Here is a 19,659-nt window from a genome sequence, read left to right as displayed (position 1 = left end):
TGGCCTGATTCTTTAACAGACTGTAGCGCTTCTCATGTTCTGCTTTCAGTTTTAACAACTGTGTTAAAAGGAGAGCTAAATACCAACAAAACACAGAGAAATAACAATAGGTCTTGTAAAGGCTTTTTGGATATGAAAAAAACATTGTTACTAGTGAAAACACCTTACATGTTATTTGACCAAAATGAACAATGATATAGTCAAAATAACTAAAGTAACATTTCACATTTTTCTATGATTACACTCCACATCTTTCTGCCTCCATACCAGCACAATAAACTATTTCGCCTTACTGTCTTTCTTTTTTTTTTTTTTTTTTTTTTTGAGATGGTCTTGGCTCACTGCAACCTCTGCTTTCCGGCTTCAAGCAATTCTCCTGCCTCAGCCTTCCAAGCAGCTGGGATTACAGGCACGCGTCACCATGCTCAGCTAATTTTTGTATTTTTAGTAGAGACAGGGTTTTACCATGTTGGCCGGGCTGGTCTTGAACTCCCAGCCTCAAGTGATCTGCCCACCTAAGCCTCCTAAGGTGTTGGGATTACAGGTGTGAGCCACCATGTCCGGCCTCTTATAACTATTTTCAAGAAAACCAATATTCCAGTGATACTAGTCAAGAAGCCATGATAAATGGATGTTAGTAGTAATGACGCAATACTGTAGAATTAGAGCAGGCTATGTTTTACAATAAAGAGGAAATACGAAAACAGATTATTTCTAAAATAGTACCACAAAAGAAAGAAAAAAAAAATCTAGATTTCTAAAAACAATTGGAAATGCTGGCACTGTGAATTCATAGAACTCAATTAAAAGCTACTGGTTCAAAGATTTGGTTTGCCAAATTTTCCCCTATAGATAAATGTTAAATACCCACTGTGACATTTTATGCCACTTCCTAGATTAAAAGTCTTTTGTTAATTCCATGAAGATAAATGAACACCCAGATTGTTTACATTCCAGGTATCTGCCACTAGGGGAACAGATCAGAGAAAAGCAACGTAAGCACAACATACAAGCTTTATTGAGACCTGCAAAACAACAAAATCTGACACATTCTCCATACAAAATATGCTTAAGGGAAAAAACTATGTTAGTTGGAAAAACCACAGTACATACTCTTACTTTTTTTTTTTTTTTTACTAGAATCACTATGCCAGTTAGAATAAGTTTACAGGTTGTTGGGGGGCACTCCTAGTTACTACTCTCAGGGCTTTATCCAACAATGGCATATCAGTATAAAAGCTCTTAGAAAATAATCACATTTAGGCCGGGCGCGGTGGCTCAAGCCTGTAATCCCAGCACTTTGGGAGGCCGAGACGGGCGGATCACGAGGTCAGGAGATGGAGACCATCCTGGCTAACACGGTGAAACCCCGTCTCTACTAAAATACAAAAAAAATTAGCCGGGCGAGGTGGCGGGCGCCTGTACTCCCAGCTACTCGGGAGGCTGAGGCAGGAGAATGGCGTGAACCCGGGAGGCGGGGCTTGCAGTGAGCTGAGATCCGGCCACTGCACTCCAGCCTGGGCAACAGAGCCAGACTCCGTCTCAAAAAAAAAAAAAAAAAAAAAAAAAAAAGAAAATAATCACATTTCAAAATTATGCCCATCCTTTGACTCAACAGTTCCACTTCTAGAAAATTTATCCAAAATAAATGAGTGTTCAAGTATGTATGTATAGACTGGGGGCAGTGGCTCATACTGCAATCCTGTCACTTTGGGAGGCCAAGGAGGGAGGATCACACGAGGCCAGGGTATGAGACCAGCTTGGCCAATGTGGCAAAACCCCATATCTACTAAAAATACAAAAATTAGCCAGGTGTGGTGGCACATGCCTGTAAATCCCAGCTACTTGAAGGGCTGAGGCATGAGAATTGCTTGAACCTGGGAGGCAGAGGTTGTAGTTGATACGGACAAGGAGGAAGGGAAATACAGGGTAGAAGAAGGTGGTTCTCCAGCAAAGGCCCCACCCTCAAGCCTGGAAACCCACAGTTCTACATGGGAACAAGCATTCCTGTTTTTGTGCCTAAATGTTGCCTTTGGGCCCACCACGCCCCCTTATCCTGTACCGATAGAAACCCCAACCCCCAGGCTCCACAAGCAGAAGAATAGAAGAGCAGCAGAATGGCATGGCAGGGGAGAAGAGAAGGAGCATCTGAACATTGACAGGAATTTGGCTGGGGATGGTTGGAGAGGAGATCAGTCACGGACGGGATGGCTGAATTCCAGGTGAAGATCATCTTCCCACTGCATCCCCTTTCCAGCTCCCCTTCATCCTGCTGAGAGCCACTTCCACCACTCAGTAAAACCCCTGCATTCACCACCATCAAGTCCATGTGTGACCTTATCCTTCCTGAATGCCAGACAAGGACTAAGGTAACAAGAAGGCAGACTTTAAAAGGCTTCACTCTGACTCTCTACTGAATTGGTTTAACACTTAGCCATCTCTAGATGGCAACTGCTAAAAAAGCATTAACTGTAACACACCCCTAGATGCTACCATGGGGCTGGAACCCAAAAGCACCCTCCCTGGCTCCTGCACCTGCCCTTCTGCATGCTCCCCCTCCCATAAGGGGTTTGAGTGAGGGGCAGCTGAGCCACACCCCTACCACAAGTCCCACAAGGAGGTCAGGAAACTCTCCCGTTTCACAGTGAGCCAAGGTCGAGCCACTGCACTCCAGCCTGGGTGATAAAGTGAGACTCTCTCTCAAAAAAAAAAAAAAAAAAAAAGTACGTATTGATTAAAAATACATCTATAATGTTAAAAAAAAAAAAAAAAAGCAAAGCATATGGTGGTGACTCAAATTAAACACAGAATCACCATATATTCTAGCAATTCCATTTCTGGGTATATACCCAAAAGAACTGAAAGCAGAGACTCAAACAGATATTTGTACACCAATATTCAAGGCAACATTATTCACAGTAGCCAAAAGATGGAAACAAGTGTCCACTGATGGATGAATGGCTAAACAAAATGTAGTCTGAGCTGCGGGCGGTGGCTCACGCCTATAATCCCAGCACTTTGGAAGGACGAGGCAGGTGGATCACGAGGTCAGGAGTTCGAGACCAGCCTGACCAACATGGTGAAACCCTGTCTCTACTAAAAATACAAAAATTAGCCGGGCGTGGTGGTGGGCACCTGTAATCCCAGCTACTCAGGAGGCTGAGGCAGGAGAATCGCTTGAAACCAGGAGGCGGAGGTTGCAGAGAGCTGAGATTGTGCCACTGCACTCCAGCCTAGGTGACAGAGCAAGACTCTGTCTCGAAAAAAAAAAAAAAAAAAAGTAGTCTATACATACAATAGAATATTCAGCCTTTAAAAATAATGAAATGCTGACACTTGCTGCCACAAAGATGAACCCTGAAAATTGTGCTAAGTGAAATAAGTCAGACACAAAAAATAAACAAATATTGTATGATTCCATGTATATGAGATAACCAGAGTAGTCAAAATCATAGAGACAAAAGGAGAATGGAGGTTTTGTGGAGAGGAGTGGGGTATAAGAAAGTGTTGTTTAATGGGCACGGAGTTTCAGTTTGTAAAATAGAAAAGTTCTGGGATGTACAGTGGTGATGGTTGCACAATAATGTAAACATACTGAATGCCACTGAACTGTACATTTAAAAACAGATAAAACAGTAACTTTGGCAGGGCACGGTGGCTCACACCTGTAATCCCAGCACTTTGGGAGGTAGAGGCAGGCAGATCACCTGAAGTTGGGAGTTCGAGACCAGCCTGACCAACATGGAGAAACCCCATCTCTACTAAAAAAACAAAATTAGCCAGGCATGGTAGCACATGCCTGTAATCCCAGTTATTCAGGAGACTGAGACAGCAGAATCGCTTGAACCCGGGAGGCGGAGGTTGCAGAGAGCTGAGATTGTGCCACTGCACTCCAGCCTAGGTGACAGAGCAAGACTCTGTCTCAAAAAAAAAAAAAAAAGTAACTTTTATGTATATTTTACCACAATCAGAAAAAAAAAAAAAAAAAGGCAAAGCAAACCATATCACAACTTCTAGACTAGAATGAACACTGTGTTTATTATTCTTGAGTCCCTATGGTGACTCCTCTTTCTTTGCTTTCTCATTATTCAGTACCCCTATACAAGTCATCAAGAATAGGACCAAAGATTTGCCCTTGAAGTTCAAAGCATAATTATGAAAGTTACAATTTGTATCCATAATCTAATAATTAAACTCTGAATCAAAGTTAAAACTTGGAGCTTCTTTGCCTAAATTTTCAATGACATAAGATTAAAGTTAAATATGTTCATAATGTCAGGTTTATTAAAAAAAGAAAAACAAAGTCAAATAAATTCCTATGTAAATTATCTTCTCTTCGGCAAAAATTTCAAACTAGTAGAAGGAGGAAGAGGAATGAAAACCTCAAGAGATATAACTGAATACTCACATTAGAAAGTCCCCAGAAAACTGAAGAATAAACTATCGAAATTTGAGCCTTAATGAATATGCAGTTTATGGTCAAAATAAGTAAAAGAGGGAGCTAAGTCTGACATCAAAGTAAACAGAAAGTCCCACCCAAGAATAGAAAGTCCCACCTAATCCCATTCTGCCCCTTAACATCCTCAGAGAATGGTATAACTCCGGCATAACCCAAAATACGTAGTTAGGGCACACGTACAGAATTCACTCCATCAAGGAATGGAAGTGCTTAAGGGATGAATCCAAACTTAGTTCTAGCTGAAAATTTTTTTTTTTTTTAAGACAGAGTCTTGCTCTGTCGCCCAGCCTGGAATGCAGTAGTGCTATCTCGGCTTACTGCAACCTCTGCCTCCTGGGTTCAAATGATTCTCCTACCTCAGCCTCCCAAGTAGCTGGGACTATAGGCACATGCCACTACGCCCAGTTAATTTTTGTACTTTTAGTAGAGATGGGGTTTCGCCATCTTGGCCAGGCTGGTCTTCTTGACCTCAGGTGATCCACCCGCCTTGGCTTCCCAAAGTGCTGGCATTACAGGTGTAAGCCATGGTGCCCAGTCGTAGTTGAAACCTTATTGCATTCAAGACCCAGATGTTCCCAGGTATGAGAGCAGTGTTCCTGCTTAGCCAGGCACTCACCGCAAGATATGCTGTTGTCTGACAGAATCTATAAGCGAAGGAAAGCCAGGTCAACGGGCTCATTCTCCAAAGGAAACCAAGACAGCTATCTTCAACTGTGAAAATGAACTGGGAAATCATTTATTTGTCACAATCAGCACTTAGAGAAAAACACATTGGAAAAGATGAGTGTATCACATGTATAAGAGTGACTATTGATTCACATTTTTCTTTCAACTGTCTATGTGTGCATGTGTGTATAGGTGTGTGTAGGTGGGGAAATTACCACCAAAAATGTTTTAAAAATTCATTGTTAGGCCAGGCACACTGGCTCACGCCTGTAATCCCAGCACTTTGGGAGGCCAACGCAGGCAGATTGCTTGAGTCCAGAAGTTTGAGACTAGCTTGGTTGACAAGGCGAAACCTTGTCTCTACGAAATATATAAAAATTAGCCAGGTGTCACGGCACACATCTGTAATCCTGGCTACCTGGGAGGCTGAGGCACGAGAATTGCTTGAATCTGGGAGGTAGAGGTTGCAGTGAGCTGAGATCGCACCATATTATTATGGAAATAGACACTTGCACCTATACACAGAATCACCATGAATATGGATGCACTCCAGCCCGAGCAACAGAGCCAGACCCTGTCTCAAGAAAAAATACAATAAAATAAAATTCATTATTGTAGAGAAACTTTTGTATTAATACTTGTGAACCTAAAGACACAAGCAAGAATATTTTTGTAAGAGCAACAAAATAGGGTAAAACAATCCATCTTTAGGAAAAAAGACAAATTGTTGCACAGTCATAAAATTAATACGAATATCTGAGAAATGCACAACAGTGCACAAATCTGAAATAAACTGTAAATAGGTAACCTATCTGTTCTCAGTTTTTGAAAATTAATATACTGCCTAAAGTAATATAAGAGAAAAAAAGGAAAGTAAATTTGTTTTTTTTTTTTGAGATGGGGTCTCGCTCTGTCACCCAGGCTGGAGTGCAATGGCGCAATCTCAGCTCACTGCAACCTCCACCTCTCGGACTCAAGCAATTCTCCTGCCTCAGCCTCCCAAGCAGCTGGAATTACAGGCAAGCACCACTGCGCCCAGCTATTTTTTGTGCTTTTAGTAGAGACGGGGTTTCACCATGTTGCCCAGGCTGGTCTTGAACTCCTGACCTCAGGTGATCCACCTGCCTCAGCCTCCCAAACTGCTGAAAGTACAAGCATGAGCCACTGTGCCTGGCTAGAAAAGTAATTTTTAATAAAATATTTTAATATGCAAACGCTCAGGTACAACCATCCTAAAATTCATATTATTACGGAACTAGACACTTGCACCTATACACAGAATCACCATGAATGTGACAGCTACAAATGCAGATTGAGACAAATAAGTTGAATAGGGAAATCAAATGCCATAAGGGGCAATGCCATTGGTAATAGGATTTTCCAAAACAGTGAACAACTCTTGGCAAAGTTCTGAACAAAACAAACTACAATTTGCCCCAGGTTAATACTCAGTAGTTACTACATTCCTGGAAAATTCAGTGTCTATTAAAGCTATGTTTTTAAAAACCCTTTGTGTCTAAATGTAAAACAGAATTAATATAACCTAAGTATAGGCCAGGTGCAGCGGCTCACACCTGTAATCCAAGCACTTCGGGAGGCCGAGGTGGGTGGATCATTTGAGGTCAGGAGTTTGAGGGCCAGCCTGGCCAACATGGTGAAATCCCATCTCTACTAAAAATAAAAAAAGTAGCTGGGTATGGTGACGGGTGACTGTAATCAATCCCAGCTACTCGGGAGGCTGAGGCAGGAGAATCGCTTGAACCTGGGAGGTGGAGGTTGCAGTGAGCCGAGATTGTACCACTACGCTCCAGCCTAGACGATAGAGCGAGACTGTCCAAAAAAAAAAAAGAGAGATAAGCATAAACGTGTTTTACAAGAAGGTTTGGGGAAATAGTCATGCAGAACTGTCTCATACCTTGTGGGATGTCTGGCATTCCTGGCTCATGTTCATTGAATGTCAAAACTGAACTCATCCTCCTCTAATCATTGTGGCAAGCAAAAGTGCATCCCCAAAGATCCAAACACATCATAGTAGCAGTACTATCCTTGTGGAGAACCATAGCCTTCAAGCAAGGATAGATCTCAATATGGTCTCCAGATTGCCCTTGTTTGCATGACACCATGAGTTGAATAGGATAAAAAGCCTAACCAATGTCTAACTCTGGTAAAGAAGGTCTATTTGTTTGTGTTACTATAAAAGAAACTGAAACTAGGAAATTTATAAAGAAAAGAGGTTTAGGCCAGGCGCGGTGGCTCACGCCTGTAATCCCAGCACTTTGGGAGGCTGAGACGGGCAGATCACAAGGTCAGGAGATCGAGACCATCCTGGCTAACACGGTGAAACTCCATCTCTTCTAAAAAATACAAAAAAACTAGCCAGGCGACGTGGCAGGTGCCTGTAGTCCCAGCTACTCGGGAGGCTGAGGCAGGAGAATGGCATAAACCCGGGAGGCGGAGCTTGCAGTGAGCTGAGATCCGGCCACTGCACTCCAGCCTGGGTGGCAGAGCGAGACTCCATCTCAAAAAAAAAAAAGAGGTTTAACTGGCTCACAGTTCTGCAGGATATATAAGCATGGCACCAACATTTGCTTGGCTTCTAGTGAGGGCCTCAGGAAGCTAACAATCATAGTGGAAGGCTAAGTGGGGGCAAGCACATCACATGGTGAGAGCAGGGGAAAGCGGGTGGGGAGGTGCCACACTCTTTCAAACAACCACATCTCACGTAAACTCACTGAGCAAGACTCATTTATCACCAAGGAGATAATGGTAAATCATTCATGAGGGATCTGCTTCCCATGATTCAATCACTCCCTGGCCCCACCTCCAACACTGGGAATCACATTTCAACGTGAGATGTGGAAGGGATAAACAACCAAACCATATCAGGAGGAACAGATCCTGTCTCACCAAAAAAAAAAAAAAAAATTGTTACACTCCCAGAGGACGTTATAGTTTGCACGAAGTGTTTTTGTTTAAATTTAATCCTTATAGCTGACAGATATCATAAGAGAGATGTCATTATTCTTTTCATGTTACTTATAAGGTGAACAATCTCAAAAAGGTCGGTCACAAAGCTAGTAAGTGACAGAGACAAGATTTCAAGCCCTCTGATTTCAAATCCTGTGTTCCTTCCACCAAACTAAACTGCTTTACAAATATCCAGTATGGCAATACAGATAAAAAGGAGTATTCATGGCACAAGATCAATATAAAGACTCTTGACTGGCCTGGCACGGTGGCTCACGCCTGTAATCCCAGCACTTTGGGAGGTCAAGGTGGGTGGATCACTTGAGGTCAGGAATTGGAGACCAGTCTGGTCAACATGATGAAAACCCATCTCTACCAACAAACAAACAAACAACAACAAAAAAAAACAGGCTGAGCATAGTGGCTCACGCCTGTAATTCCAGCACTTTGGGAGGCCGAGGCAGGTGGATCACCTGAAGTCAGGAGTTCGAGACCAGCCTGGCACCAACATGGCGAAAGCCCATCTCTACTAAAAAATACAAAAATCAGCCGGGCGTGGTGGCAGGCGCCTGTAATCCCAGCTCTTGGGAGGCTGAAGCAGGAGAATGGCTTGAGCCCAGGAGGCGGAGGTTGCAGTGAGCCAAAAATCGCACCACTGCACTCCAGCCTGAGCATCAGAGCAAGATTCTGTCTCAAAAAAAAAAAAAAAAAAAAAATAGCCAGGCATGGTGGCACACACCTGTAATCCAAGCTACTTGGGAGGCTAAGGCAGGAGAATGGCTTGAACCCAGGAGATGGAGGTTGCAGTGAGCAGAGATGGCGCCACCACACTCCAGCCTGGGCATCAGAGCAAGATTCTGTCTCCAAAAAAAAAAAAAAAAAGTTAGCCAGGCATGGTGGTGCATGCCTGTAATCCCAACTACTTGGGAGACTGAGGCAGGAGAATTGCTTGAACCCGGGAGGCGGAGGTTGCAGTGAGCTAAGATTGCATCACTGGACTCCAGCATGGGTGACAGACTGAGACCCTGTCTCAAAAAAAAAAAAAAAAAAAAAAAAACAACTCGATCTATTTTGCTATATGACAGATGGTTGTATTATTACTTGTACTGTAGATTGGTGCAAAAGTAATCATGGTTTTTGCCATTAAAAGTAATTGCGAAAACCACAGTTACTATCCCTCGCTCTATATATGGAATCTTAGTTATTTCTGAATATGAGAAATTTTTAAATATTGGTAGTCTTGTCCTAGATTGAAAAATAAAAAAGAAGAAACATTTAAAAAGAAAGACGTAAAATTTTAGGAGCAACTATGACAAGCAGTGTTTAATTTCTTCCTAATACCTGAAAGGTTATGGGTCAGAATCCTAATATGTCTTCTACTTAATCAAAGATTTCCAAATCCCATTATTGATTCTGACAAAGAATTAACATAGTCTTTTTAAAAACCTTTCCATCTGGGGACAAATGTATAACCATTATAACCATTAAGAACTTTATAAAATCTTGCCTTAACTAAAGTGCTTCTAATGGAGTCACTATCAATCCTCTCAGTGCCATGCTTCTTTCTTGATAAAACATCCTCACAGTTCCAAACACCTATATGTACACAGTAGTTTACAATATAAGACAAAAATAAAAACAAAGGCATACTCAGGGCTTGATGTAAGAGGAAAAAAGGAAGTGGCATGTCTTATTATTTCAGCTGAAGAAATAAGGAAGTAGGATCATTTATCAACAAGCATAATCTTCATGAGCACGTCTCTAAAGGGCAGAATGATATACTCAGGTTTTCCTAAAAAAGAGTAGTAGACAATGGTCTACAACACTCATCTCTCCACTAATTCAAACCCCAAAACCAAGAAGAAAAACTAATTTAACTGACTGTTCTGATTTCTAAAGAAAAAATAATAATATATGCTTCTGAATTCACGGTTCAAGTTTAACTAACTAGGATGAGGGCTTTAGGAGTTGCAATATGCAAATATATAAGTCATAACCTAAACTCAGAGGCTGGAAGTTTGTCCTATAATATTTTATCCCTCCTTTTTGTTCTTCTTTCCCCTAAAGGATCTTTACCTCAGTCAGAACTATGGTTGTCTAAGCCAACATCTCTACCCCAAGCACCACTTTATTTTCTCCCTCATACACATTGTTACACCCCTTTTTCCTGACTTAAAATTCACTCCATTCCAACTCCTATGGTGTCTCTATGACATCTACACAGGTTAAACTGACTTCTTTGATTCGTAGCTAATAGAAAGTATATGCAATAGAGTTTAAAAGAATATCAATTGCATGAATATTTCTGGAAAGCAACTGTAAATACAAAGAATAAAGCACTATATTATATTGAAAAAACTGCAATTCATCATGAAAAACCTTCAGTTCAAGGTACCTGGGATATAGATTAAGATTAAATTTAATATAATTTTTTAAATTGTTTTAATAGAAATAGGAGTCTCGCTATGTTGCCCAGGCTGGTTTTGAACTCCTGGCCTCAAGCAATCCTCCTGCCTCAGCCTCCCAAAGTGTTGAGATTACAAATGTGAGCCACTGACCTGGCCTAAAATTAAATTTAAATGTCTCACCCAAGTGCCTCAAAACCTGCTGTAATTCCCAAACACATTTACAGATACATTCAGAATTACACATTCTGAATACTGATTGACAGGTACTTGGGGGTTACTATATAACTGTCTAAATACTAACAAGGAATTACAGGACTCACTTGAAAACATAATAACTACTATATATACATCACCTACTATATTCAAGGCACTGTTCTAAGAATTTACATATAAATGTGTATAAGTGTACGTAATATCATTTCATCAGTACAAAGAAACACTAAGAGGGGCTATAATTCTAATTTTATTTACTTTTTTTTTTTTTTTTTTTTGAGATGGAGTCTCACTCTGTCACCCAAGCTGGAGTGCAATGGTGCAATCTTGGCTCACTGCAACCTCCGCCTCCCGGGTTCAAGCAATTCTCCTTCCTCAGCCTCCCAAGTAGGTGGGACTACAGGTGGGCACCACCAAGCCCAGCTAATTTTTTGTATTTTTAGTAGATACAATGTTTCACCATGTTCTCCAGGCTAGTCTCAAACTCTCGATCTCAGCTGATCCACCCACCTCAGCCTCCAAAAGTGCTGGGATTACAGGCATGAGCCACTGTGCCCAGCCTCTAATTTTAAAGATGAGAAAATGTGGCTTTGAAAAAAGGCAAGATCTGAAATCTTGGCTTCAGGCCAAGATGATACAGTACATTCACCCAAATAACTATATATATAAATGTATCAAATATATAAACAAATAATGCACAGCTGGCTCAAAAAATAATGTAAATACCTTCCAGGCATTGATAAGTAATACAAATGCAAAGTGGTAAGGCCTCTGAAGCCAGAGGCCTACTGGGCTCCTGGTTCAGAAGCAGGCAGTGGCAGCTGGGAGTTTGGCTTCCTTGGGGAACAGGCAATAAAAATGTTCCATATAAGACAGAACCTGGCCTGGCACAGGTGCGCACACTTGTAATCTCAGCTATTTGGGAGGCCAAGGCAGGAGGATCACTTGAGCCCAGGAGTTTGAGACCAGCTTGGGCAATACATAGAGGATCCATCTCTACAAAAAATTTAAAAATTAGCCAGGGCCAGGCGCAGTGGCTCAGGCTGTAAACCCAGCACTTTGGGAGGCTGCAATGGGCAGATAACCTGAAGTCAGAAGTTTGAGACCTGCCTGACCAATATGATGAAACCCTGTCTCTACTAAAAATACAAAAACTAGCCGAGAGTGGTGGCAGGCAGCTGTAGTCCCAGCCACTCAGGAGGCTGAGACAGGAGAACTGCTTGAACCTGGGAGGCAGAGGTTGCAGTGAGCCAAGATCGTGCTACTGCACTCCAGTCTGAGGGACAGGGCGAGACTCCATCTCAAAACAACAAAAAAATTAGCCAGGCATGGTGGCACATGCCTATAAGTCCCAGCTACTTAGGAGGCTGAGGTGGAGGATCACTTGAGTCTGCGAGGTCCGAGCTGCAGTGAGCCATAACTGTACCACTGTACCGCAGTCCAGTCTGGGCAACAGAATGAGACTCTTACATTAAAAAAAAGAAAGAAAAAAAAAAACACAAGACAGAGTCTGCCAGAGCTAGGGTGGGGGTAGGGTTCCCTTATTTACAAACAAGGCTGAAAGCAACTGGCCAACTCTGCCTGGAGCTATTGCTTACAGGAACAGGAAATAACAAATAAGTTGCATGACACAGGCATAGCTTCAAAAACAAGAAAGAGGCCTGGTGCGGTGGCTCCCACCAGTAATCTCAGCACTTTGGGAGGCCAAGGCAGATGGATCACCTGAGGTCAGAGACCAGCCTGGCCAACATGGTGAAATTTTGTAAAAATACAAAAATTAGCCTGGCGTGATCGCGCATGCCTGTAATCCCTGCTACTCAGGAGGCTGAGGCAGGAGAATTGCTTGAACCTCGGAGGCAGAGGTTGCAGTGAGTCAAGATCACGTCATTGTACTCCAGCCTGGGCAACAGAGTGAGACTCTGTATAAAAATAAAAAATATTGGGAGGCCGAGACGGGCGGATCACAAGGTCAGGAAATCGAGACTATCCTGGCTAACACGGTGAAACCCTGTCTCTACTAAAAAAAAAACCAAAAAAAAACTAGCCGGGCGTGGTGGTGGGCGCCTGTAGTCCCAGCTACTTGGGAGGCTGAGGCAGGAGAATGGCATAAAACCCGGGAGGCGGAGCTTGCAGTGAGCTGAGATCTGGCCACTGCACTCCAGCCTGGGTGACAGAGCGAGACTCCGTCTCAAAAAAATAAATAAATAAATAAATAAAATAAAATAAAAGTAAAAAAATAAAACAAGAAAGAGACCAAGCCACCTGCTAGCTCTGTGACTGGATCTGCAATATCCACAATATCAACAGTATCTCTAAGGTGCAGGAACTCTAAACTTTGTTCTAGAACTGCGGTCTAGAGGCAATCAAAAACTACTGTACAAGAAAGAGAAAACACAAGAGGGACAGTGAAAGTTAGCCAGTTCTCAAGAATAGAAGACAACTAAAGCTGCTGTTATATCTTAAATAACATTCCAATCTCCATTTCCTGAATATGTATCTATTAAGACTGCTTCTGGTGCTCTCTCACATCCCTCGGTATTTATAGGATAAACCCTCAGCAATTAAGGTAACCAGAAAGAACCTAACATGCTTAAACCTTTTCTACCTTCCCAGCAAACCAACAATCATGATCATCTGAAAATACTAATTTTTAATGTGATAAAGTTACAAAAACCTATTTCTAACTGATAGCCCTTGAAAAGTACAAAAATAAGCATCTAGATTTACCAGTTAGAGAAAAGTGTCTTTATAACTAACTTTGTCGAGTGGGCTTAAGCAAACTTGAAGTGCTATGGAATCTCTCATATTTAGCCTTCCTATTATCAACCAGACACAGGACTTTCCTGGAAGGGAGTGGTTTCCAGTTTTAAGATGACACAATTGAAAAGTTTTGAAAAGGAATTAAAAATAGTCTCAAAAGAATAATTTGAAATTATTTTACTAAAACTGTGTTTTAGTAAAATACAAGTCAAATTAGTAATCCATCACTTAAATCCTAGATCTATGTCTGCTACTACCTAGCTGTGGGACTTTAGCTAACCTACCTAGGCCTCAGGTCCTTTATCTGTTTAAAAAAAGAACACTTTATGAGGTCTCTTTGGGCTCTTCTAATTCTGACATCACAAAATTCTATTAAATGTATGACAGGAATGTTTGTTAAGTGTAAACATATTCAGCATTTACACAGCGTTTTCAACACCTTCAAAAAACTCTACTAGTGTCGTCTACCACTTTCTCTCCTCCCAAAGTCACATAAGCAGAATCTAAAAACAAAACATGGCTAGGCACAGTGCCTTGTGCCTATAATCCCAGCGCTTTAGAAGGCAGAGGTCAGGGGATCTCTTGAAGCCAGGAGTTCGACCAGCCTGGGCAATATACCAAGATTCCGCCTCTAAAAAAAAAAAAAAAAAATTAGCCAGGTATGGTGGCGCATGCCTGAGTCGCAGCTACTCAGAAGGCTGCAGCAGGAGATCACTTGAGCTCAGGAGTTTGAGGCTTCAGTGAGCTATGATTACACCACTGCACTCCAGCCTGGGAGACAAGGTGAGACCCTGTCTCTGTAACATTAAAATAAAAACAAAATAAAACATTTTCTGAGATATTTCCAAAATAATTTTTAATATCATAATATATGCTAGAACTTTAATTGGAAAGGTATAATTTATATACACTCTCCTGAGTTTGAAAACACATAACTATGTCACCACCACCACAATCAAGATATAGAACAGATACAAAAGATATACAGAACACCCAAAGAAAGTCCCTCATGCCCTCAGTAGACAAACTCTCTTCCAATCCCTCGCAACCACTGGTCAATTTTCTTTCCCTACAGTTTTGCCAAAATACCCTAAAAATGAAATCACACAGTATGTGGCCTTTTAAGTCTGACTTCCTTCATTTAGCATAATGCATTTGATATTGAACAATGTTAGTGAATGCACTGCCAAATCATATGCCATTATATAGATGTGCCAACCTTTATCAATTTACCAGTTGAAGTGCATGTGCATTATTTCCAGTTTCCAGCAATTAGGAGTTTGGTGCAAAAGTAGTTGTGTTTTTTTGCCATTAAAATGGTATTAAAGGCCGGGCGCGGTGGCTCAAGCCTGTAATCCCAGCACTTTGGGAGGCCGAGACAGGCGGATCACGAGGTCAGGAGATCAAGACCATCCTGGCTAACACGGTGAAACCCCGTCTCTACTAAAAAAAAAATACAAAAAACTAGCTGGGCCTGGTGGCGGGCGCCTGTAGTCCCAGCCGCTCCGGAGGCTGAGGCGGGAGAATGGCGTAAACCCGAGAGGCGGAGCTTGCAGTGAGCTGAGATCGCGCCACTGCACTCCAGCCTGGGCGACAGAGCGAGCCGCCGTCTCAAAAAAAAAAAAAAAAAGGCATTAAAGCTGGGCGCTGTGGCTCACACCTGTAATCCCAGCACTTTGGGAGGTTGAGGTGGGCAGATCACTTGAGGCCAGGAGTTTGAGATCAGCCTGGCCAACATGGTGGAACCTCGTCTCTACTAAAAATACAAAAATAGCTGGGTGAGGTGGCACATGCCTGTAATCCCAGCTACTCAAGAGGCTGAGGCAAGAGAATTGCTTGAAAACCCGGGAGGCAGAGGTTGCAATGAGCCGAGATCGCACCACTGCACTCCAGCCTGGGCCATAGAGTGAGACTCTGTCTCAAAAAATAAAAAAAAGGCATTAAAATGGCAAAAACCACAATTACTTTTGCATCAACCTATACTGCATTTGCATATAGGTTTTTGTGTAACTGTGTTTTCATTTTACTTGAATAAATACCCAGAAGTGAAACAGTGGACCATTCTGGTAAGTGTACATTTAATTACATATGACAACCTACTGAACTATTTTCCAAAGAGGCTATACCAACAATGAATAAGGGTTTTGGGGCCAGGGGCAGTAGCTCACACCTGTAATCCCAGCACTTTGGGAGGCTGAGGCAGGAAGATGGCTTGAGCCCAGGAGTTCTGAGACCAGCCTGGGTAATACAGTGAGATGCCCTTTCTATAAAAAAGGTTTTTTTAATTAGCTGAGTGTGGTGGTACATTCCCGCAGTCCCAGTCACACAGGAGGCTGAGGTGGAAGGATTGCTTGACCCTAGGAGGTTGAGGCTGCAGTGAGCCATGATTATGCCACTGCACTCTAGTCTTGGTGACAAGGTGAGAGATCCTGTCTCAAAACAAACAAAAAAAAGTTTCTGAACTTTGTTTTTTGAGACAGAGTCTCAGTCTGTCATCTAAGCTGGAGTACAGTAGCGCAATCTTGGCTCACTGCAACCTCTGCCTCCAGGCTCAAGCAATCCTCCCACATCACTGGGATTATAGGAGTGCACCACCACGTCCAGCTGATTTTTGTATTTTTAGTAGAGACGGGGCTTCACCATGTTGGTCAAGCTGGTTTCTAACTCATGACCTCGTGATCCGCCTTGCCTTGGCCTCCCAAAGTGTTGGGATTATAGGTATGAGCCACTGCACTTGGGTGTTTTGTTTTGTTTTGTTTTTTGAGACAGAGTCTCACTCTGTCACACAGGTTGTAGTGCAGTGGTGTGATCTCGGCTCACTGCAACCTCTGCCTCCCGGGTTCAAGCAACTCTCATGCTTCAGCCTCCCTAGCAGCTGGGATTACAGGCACCACCACACCTGGCTAATTTCTGTATTTTTAGTAGAGACAGGGTTTCGCCACGTTGGCCATGTTGGTGTGGTGGCTCATGCCTGTAATCCCAGCACTTTGGGAGACCGAGGAAGGTGGATCACTTGAGGTCAGGAGTTCGAGATCAGCCTGGCCAACATGGTGAAACCCTGTCTCTACTAAAAAAATACAAAAATTAGCCGGGCATGGTGGCATGTGCATGTAATCCCAGCTATTCGGGCGGCTGAGACAGTAGAATTACTTGAACCCAGGAAGCAGAGGTTGCAGTGAGCTGAGATCACGCCACTGTACTGCAGCCTGAGCGACAGGGCAAGACTCCAAAAAAAAAAAAAAAAGAAAAAAAATTTCATCAATTTCATGTGGAATTTATCGTGACTTTTAAGGCAGTTTTAAGCTACCTGTCTAAACAAAAATATTAAATATACTTACTCTTTCTATAATCTTTACCCAAAGGGAGTAAGAAATAAGGGGAAGGGGCAGAGAGAGGTAGACTCCGAAATATTCAGTACTACACCCTGCCCAAATTCCAAAGTAATTTAAACACTTTCCAAAACAAAAAAAAATTCAGGTATTTTAGCAGCACTCTTAAAAGTCCAGGCATAATTTTACTAATAATTAACTTGTAACATTTTGTTATTCATAAGCCCTTATAGAGTATAACTTTTTAAATTCTATTCATTCAATAAGAATGTACTGATTACCAATCAAATCTCCAAAGAGTATAAGCAGTACTATAGTACTATATACAAAAATCATAGAATTTTAAAGGTTAGGAGAGATTTGAAAGAATAATCAAGATAATTTTGCAGAGTAACAAAGTTTGGAGAGGATGAGGCTTCACCACACTAGATATCCACACATATTATAAAGCTACGGTAAATAAGACAGTGTAGTATTGACATAGGGATAGGCAAATAGCACGAAAACAGGCTCACATTTATATAGAAATAAGATACATGACTTAAGATCCTCACTGAAGTGAGGAATGAATGCTATTCAATAAATGGTGTTGGTCCTATTTATTTTGTATATTTAAAAAATAACATACTCATTATTCACTATAATTTTTAGAATATTTCAGCATTAAAAAAACTTTAAAGATCATCCAGTCAAATACTATTACTTTATAAAAGGAGAAAGAAAGACCCAGAGAAGACATTTAGCCAAATCATACAGGCAGGATAAGAATTAAACTCATGTATCATGTTTATTAACATTCAATACATACATAAAGAGCTTCTCCTTCACTCCTTAAGTCAGCCATGACAGGAAAAACGACACCAAATCAGAAGTGGAGGAGCCACAAAAGGTATGATGAAGGACATGGCCCATCAGTACTATCATTTCCTGTGATGCCTAGACCCTCTTTCAAAGAAATTGGCCAAAAACTCTAGCCCTCTCCTGGAAGATTAATCTTATCTAAACCCAAACTAATGATGAAGAGTAAAAATAATTCTATGGTCTCAGTATGCAGGGAACTCAGAAAGAAAGAAGAGAATTTTTGACCAGGCGTGGTGGCTCACACCTGTAATCCCAGCACTTTGGGAGGCTGAGGCGGGAGGATCACCTGAGGTCAGGAGTTTGAGACCAGCCTGGCCAACATGGTGAAACCCCATCTCTACTAAAAATACAAAAAAATTAGCCAGGCATGATGGCATATGCCTGTAGTCCCAGTTACTCGGGAGGTTGAGGCAGGAGAAATGCTTGAAACCGCAACGCAGAGGTTGCAGTAAGCCAAGATTGCAGCAAGCCACTTTGGGAGGCCAAGGCAGGCAGATCGCTTGAGGTCAGGAGTTCAAGACCAGCCTCGCCAACATGGCAAAACCCATCTCTACTGAAAATACAAAAATTAGCCAGGTATGGTGGTGCATGCCTGTAGTCCCAGCTACTTGGGAGGCTGAGGCATGAGAATCGCTTGAACCCGGGAGCCGGAGGTTGCAAGTCAGCCAAGATCACACCACTGAACTCTAGCCTGGGTGATAGAGCCAGATTCCATCTCAAAAAAAAAAAAAAAAAAAAAAAAAACTATACTACTATAGTGCTATAGTAGGCCCAATTATTAGGTCCAACAATTTTCATCAACTTCCTTTTTCACTCAGTTCGTTTCCAGGGAATGCTAATTTTAAACATTACATTTGCAGGGTCTCACAAAGACCAGTTAAACAGTGCTGAAAACTGTCAGAAAGTACTTGCTCCTATTCTAAGACTCAGTTAAGCTACAGAGAGAAGTGACTTATCTTCTCTAGAAAAGCAATCTAAGGTTACTAAGTTTGTCCACCGTCTGTTAATTCAGATAAAAATCTCCTTTGATAAATCACCCCTGAAATATATGACAGGAGTATATGTAGTAAAGAGAAAGAAACTGATAGCCTATTTGCAAACTTAGAAATCCCGATTTAGGCCAGGCGCGGTGGCTCAACGCCTACAATCCCAGCACTTTAGGAGGCCGAGGCCAGTGGATCACCTGAGGTCAGAAGTTTGAGACCATCCTAGCCAACCAACATGGTGAAACCCTGTCTCCACTAAAAATACAAAATGAGCCGGGTGTGGTGGTGCACACCTGTAATCCCAGCTACTCCAGAGGCTGAGGCAGGAGAATCGCTTAGAACCTGGGAGGTGGAGGCCATGTCACTGCACTCCAGGTGGGGCGACATAGGGAAACTCTGTCTCAGAAAAATAAACCCTAATTTAAACTTGGGCCACTACGACCACACAATGATATGCTCCACAACAAATGTAAAATTGACTACATTTAATCTAATCAGTTTAGCACTGAAAGTTAAGAATATGAGCTCTGGAGCCAAACTAGGTTTGAATCCCAGTTCTACCACTTACTCTATGATACTGGGCAAATAACTTACCTTCTCTGCCTCAAATTCCCTACCAGTAACATAAAGATTATAATAGTAGCTGCCCTCATTGGAGTTATCATGAGAATTAAATTAGTCAGTGCATGTAAAGCACTTAGAATCTTTCTTGGAATATAGCATTGGCTGCTGCTAGTATTAATATTATCATTATTATCTGATACTTTACTAGGCTATCAGTTCTCACAAGTGGCCCAAATATACAATAGTTTCCTAACCAGATCACACTATTTTAACATTCCTAAATCAGTGAATCAAATTCAGAAAGTACCTCTAGGCTGGGTGCAGTGGCTCACACCTGTAATCCCAGCACTCTGGGAGGCTGAGGAGGGAGAATTGCTTGAGGTGAGGAGTTTGAGACCAGCCTGGACAACATAGCGAGACTTCATGTCTATTTTTTAATTTTGTAA

General features: G+C 42.0%; 1 protein-coding gene across 18 annotated transcripts in view; it reads right to left on the bottom strand.

Moving 5' to 3' along the window:
• The window catches only part of NUMB (NUMB endocytic adaptor protein), a 199,167-nt gene that overhangs the window by 148,027 nt on the left and 31,481 nt on the right, over positions 1 to 19,659 (bottom strand). The window contains exon 2 of one of the 18 annotated variants that reach the window (XM_017961343.3): positions 5,076 to 5,183. The exons of the other annotated variants lie outside the window; for them this stretch is intronic. The gene's annotated coding sequence lies outside the window, so the exon portion shown is untranslated. The remainder of the gene's footprint in view (positions 1 to 5,075; positions 5,184 to 19,659) is intronic. 18 annotated transcript variants of the gene reach the window in all.

Source organism: Papio anubis, chromosome 7 (assembly GCF_008728515.1).
Source record: "Papio anubis isolate 15944 chromosome 7, Panubis1.0, whole genome shotgun sequence".
In the NCBI taxonomy this organism is placed as follows: Eukaryota; Metazoa; Chordata; class Mammalia; order Primates; family Cercopithecidae; genus Papio; species Papio anubis.
Note: the sequence above shows the minus strand (reverse complement) of the source record. Positions and strands in the feature narration are given on the sequence as shown.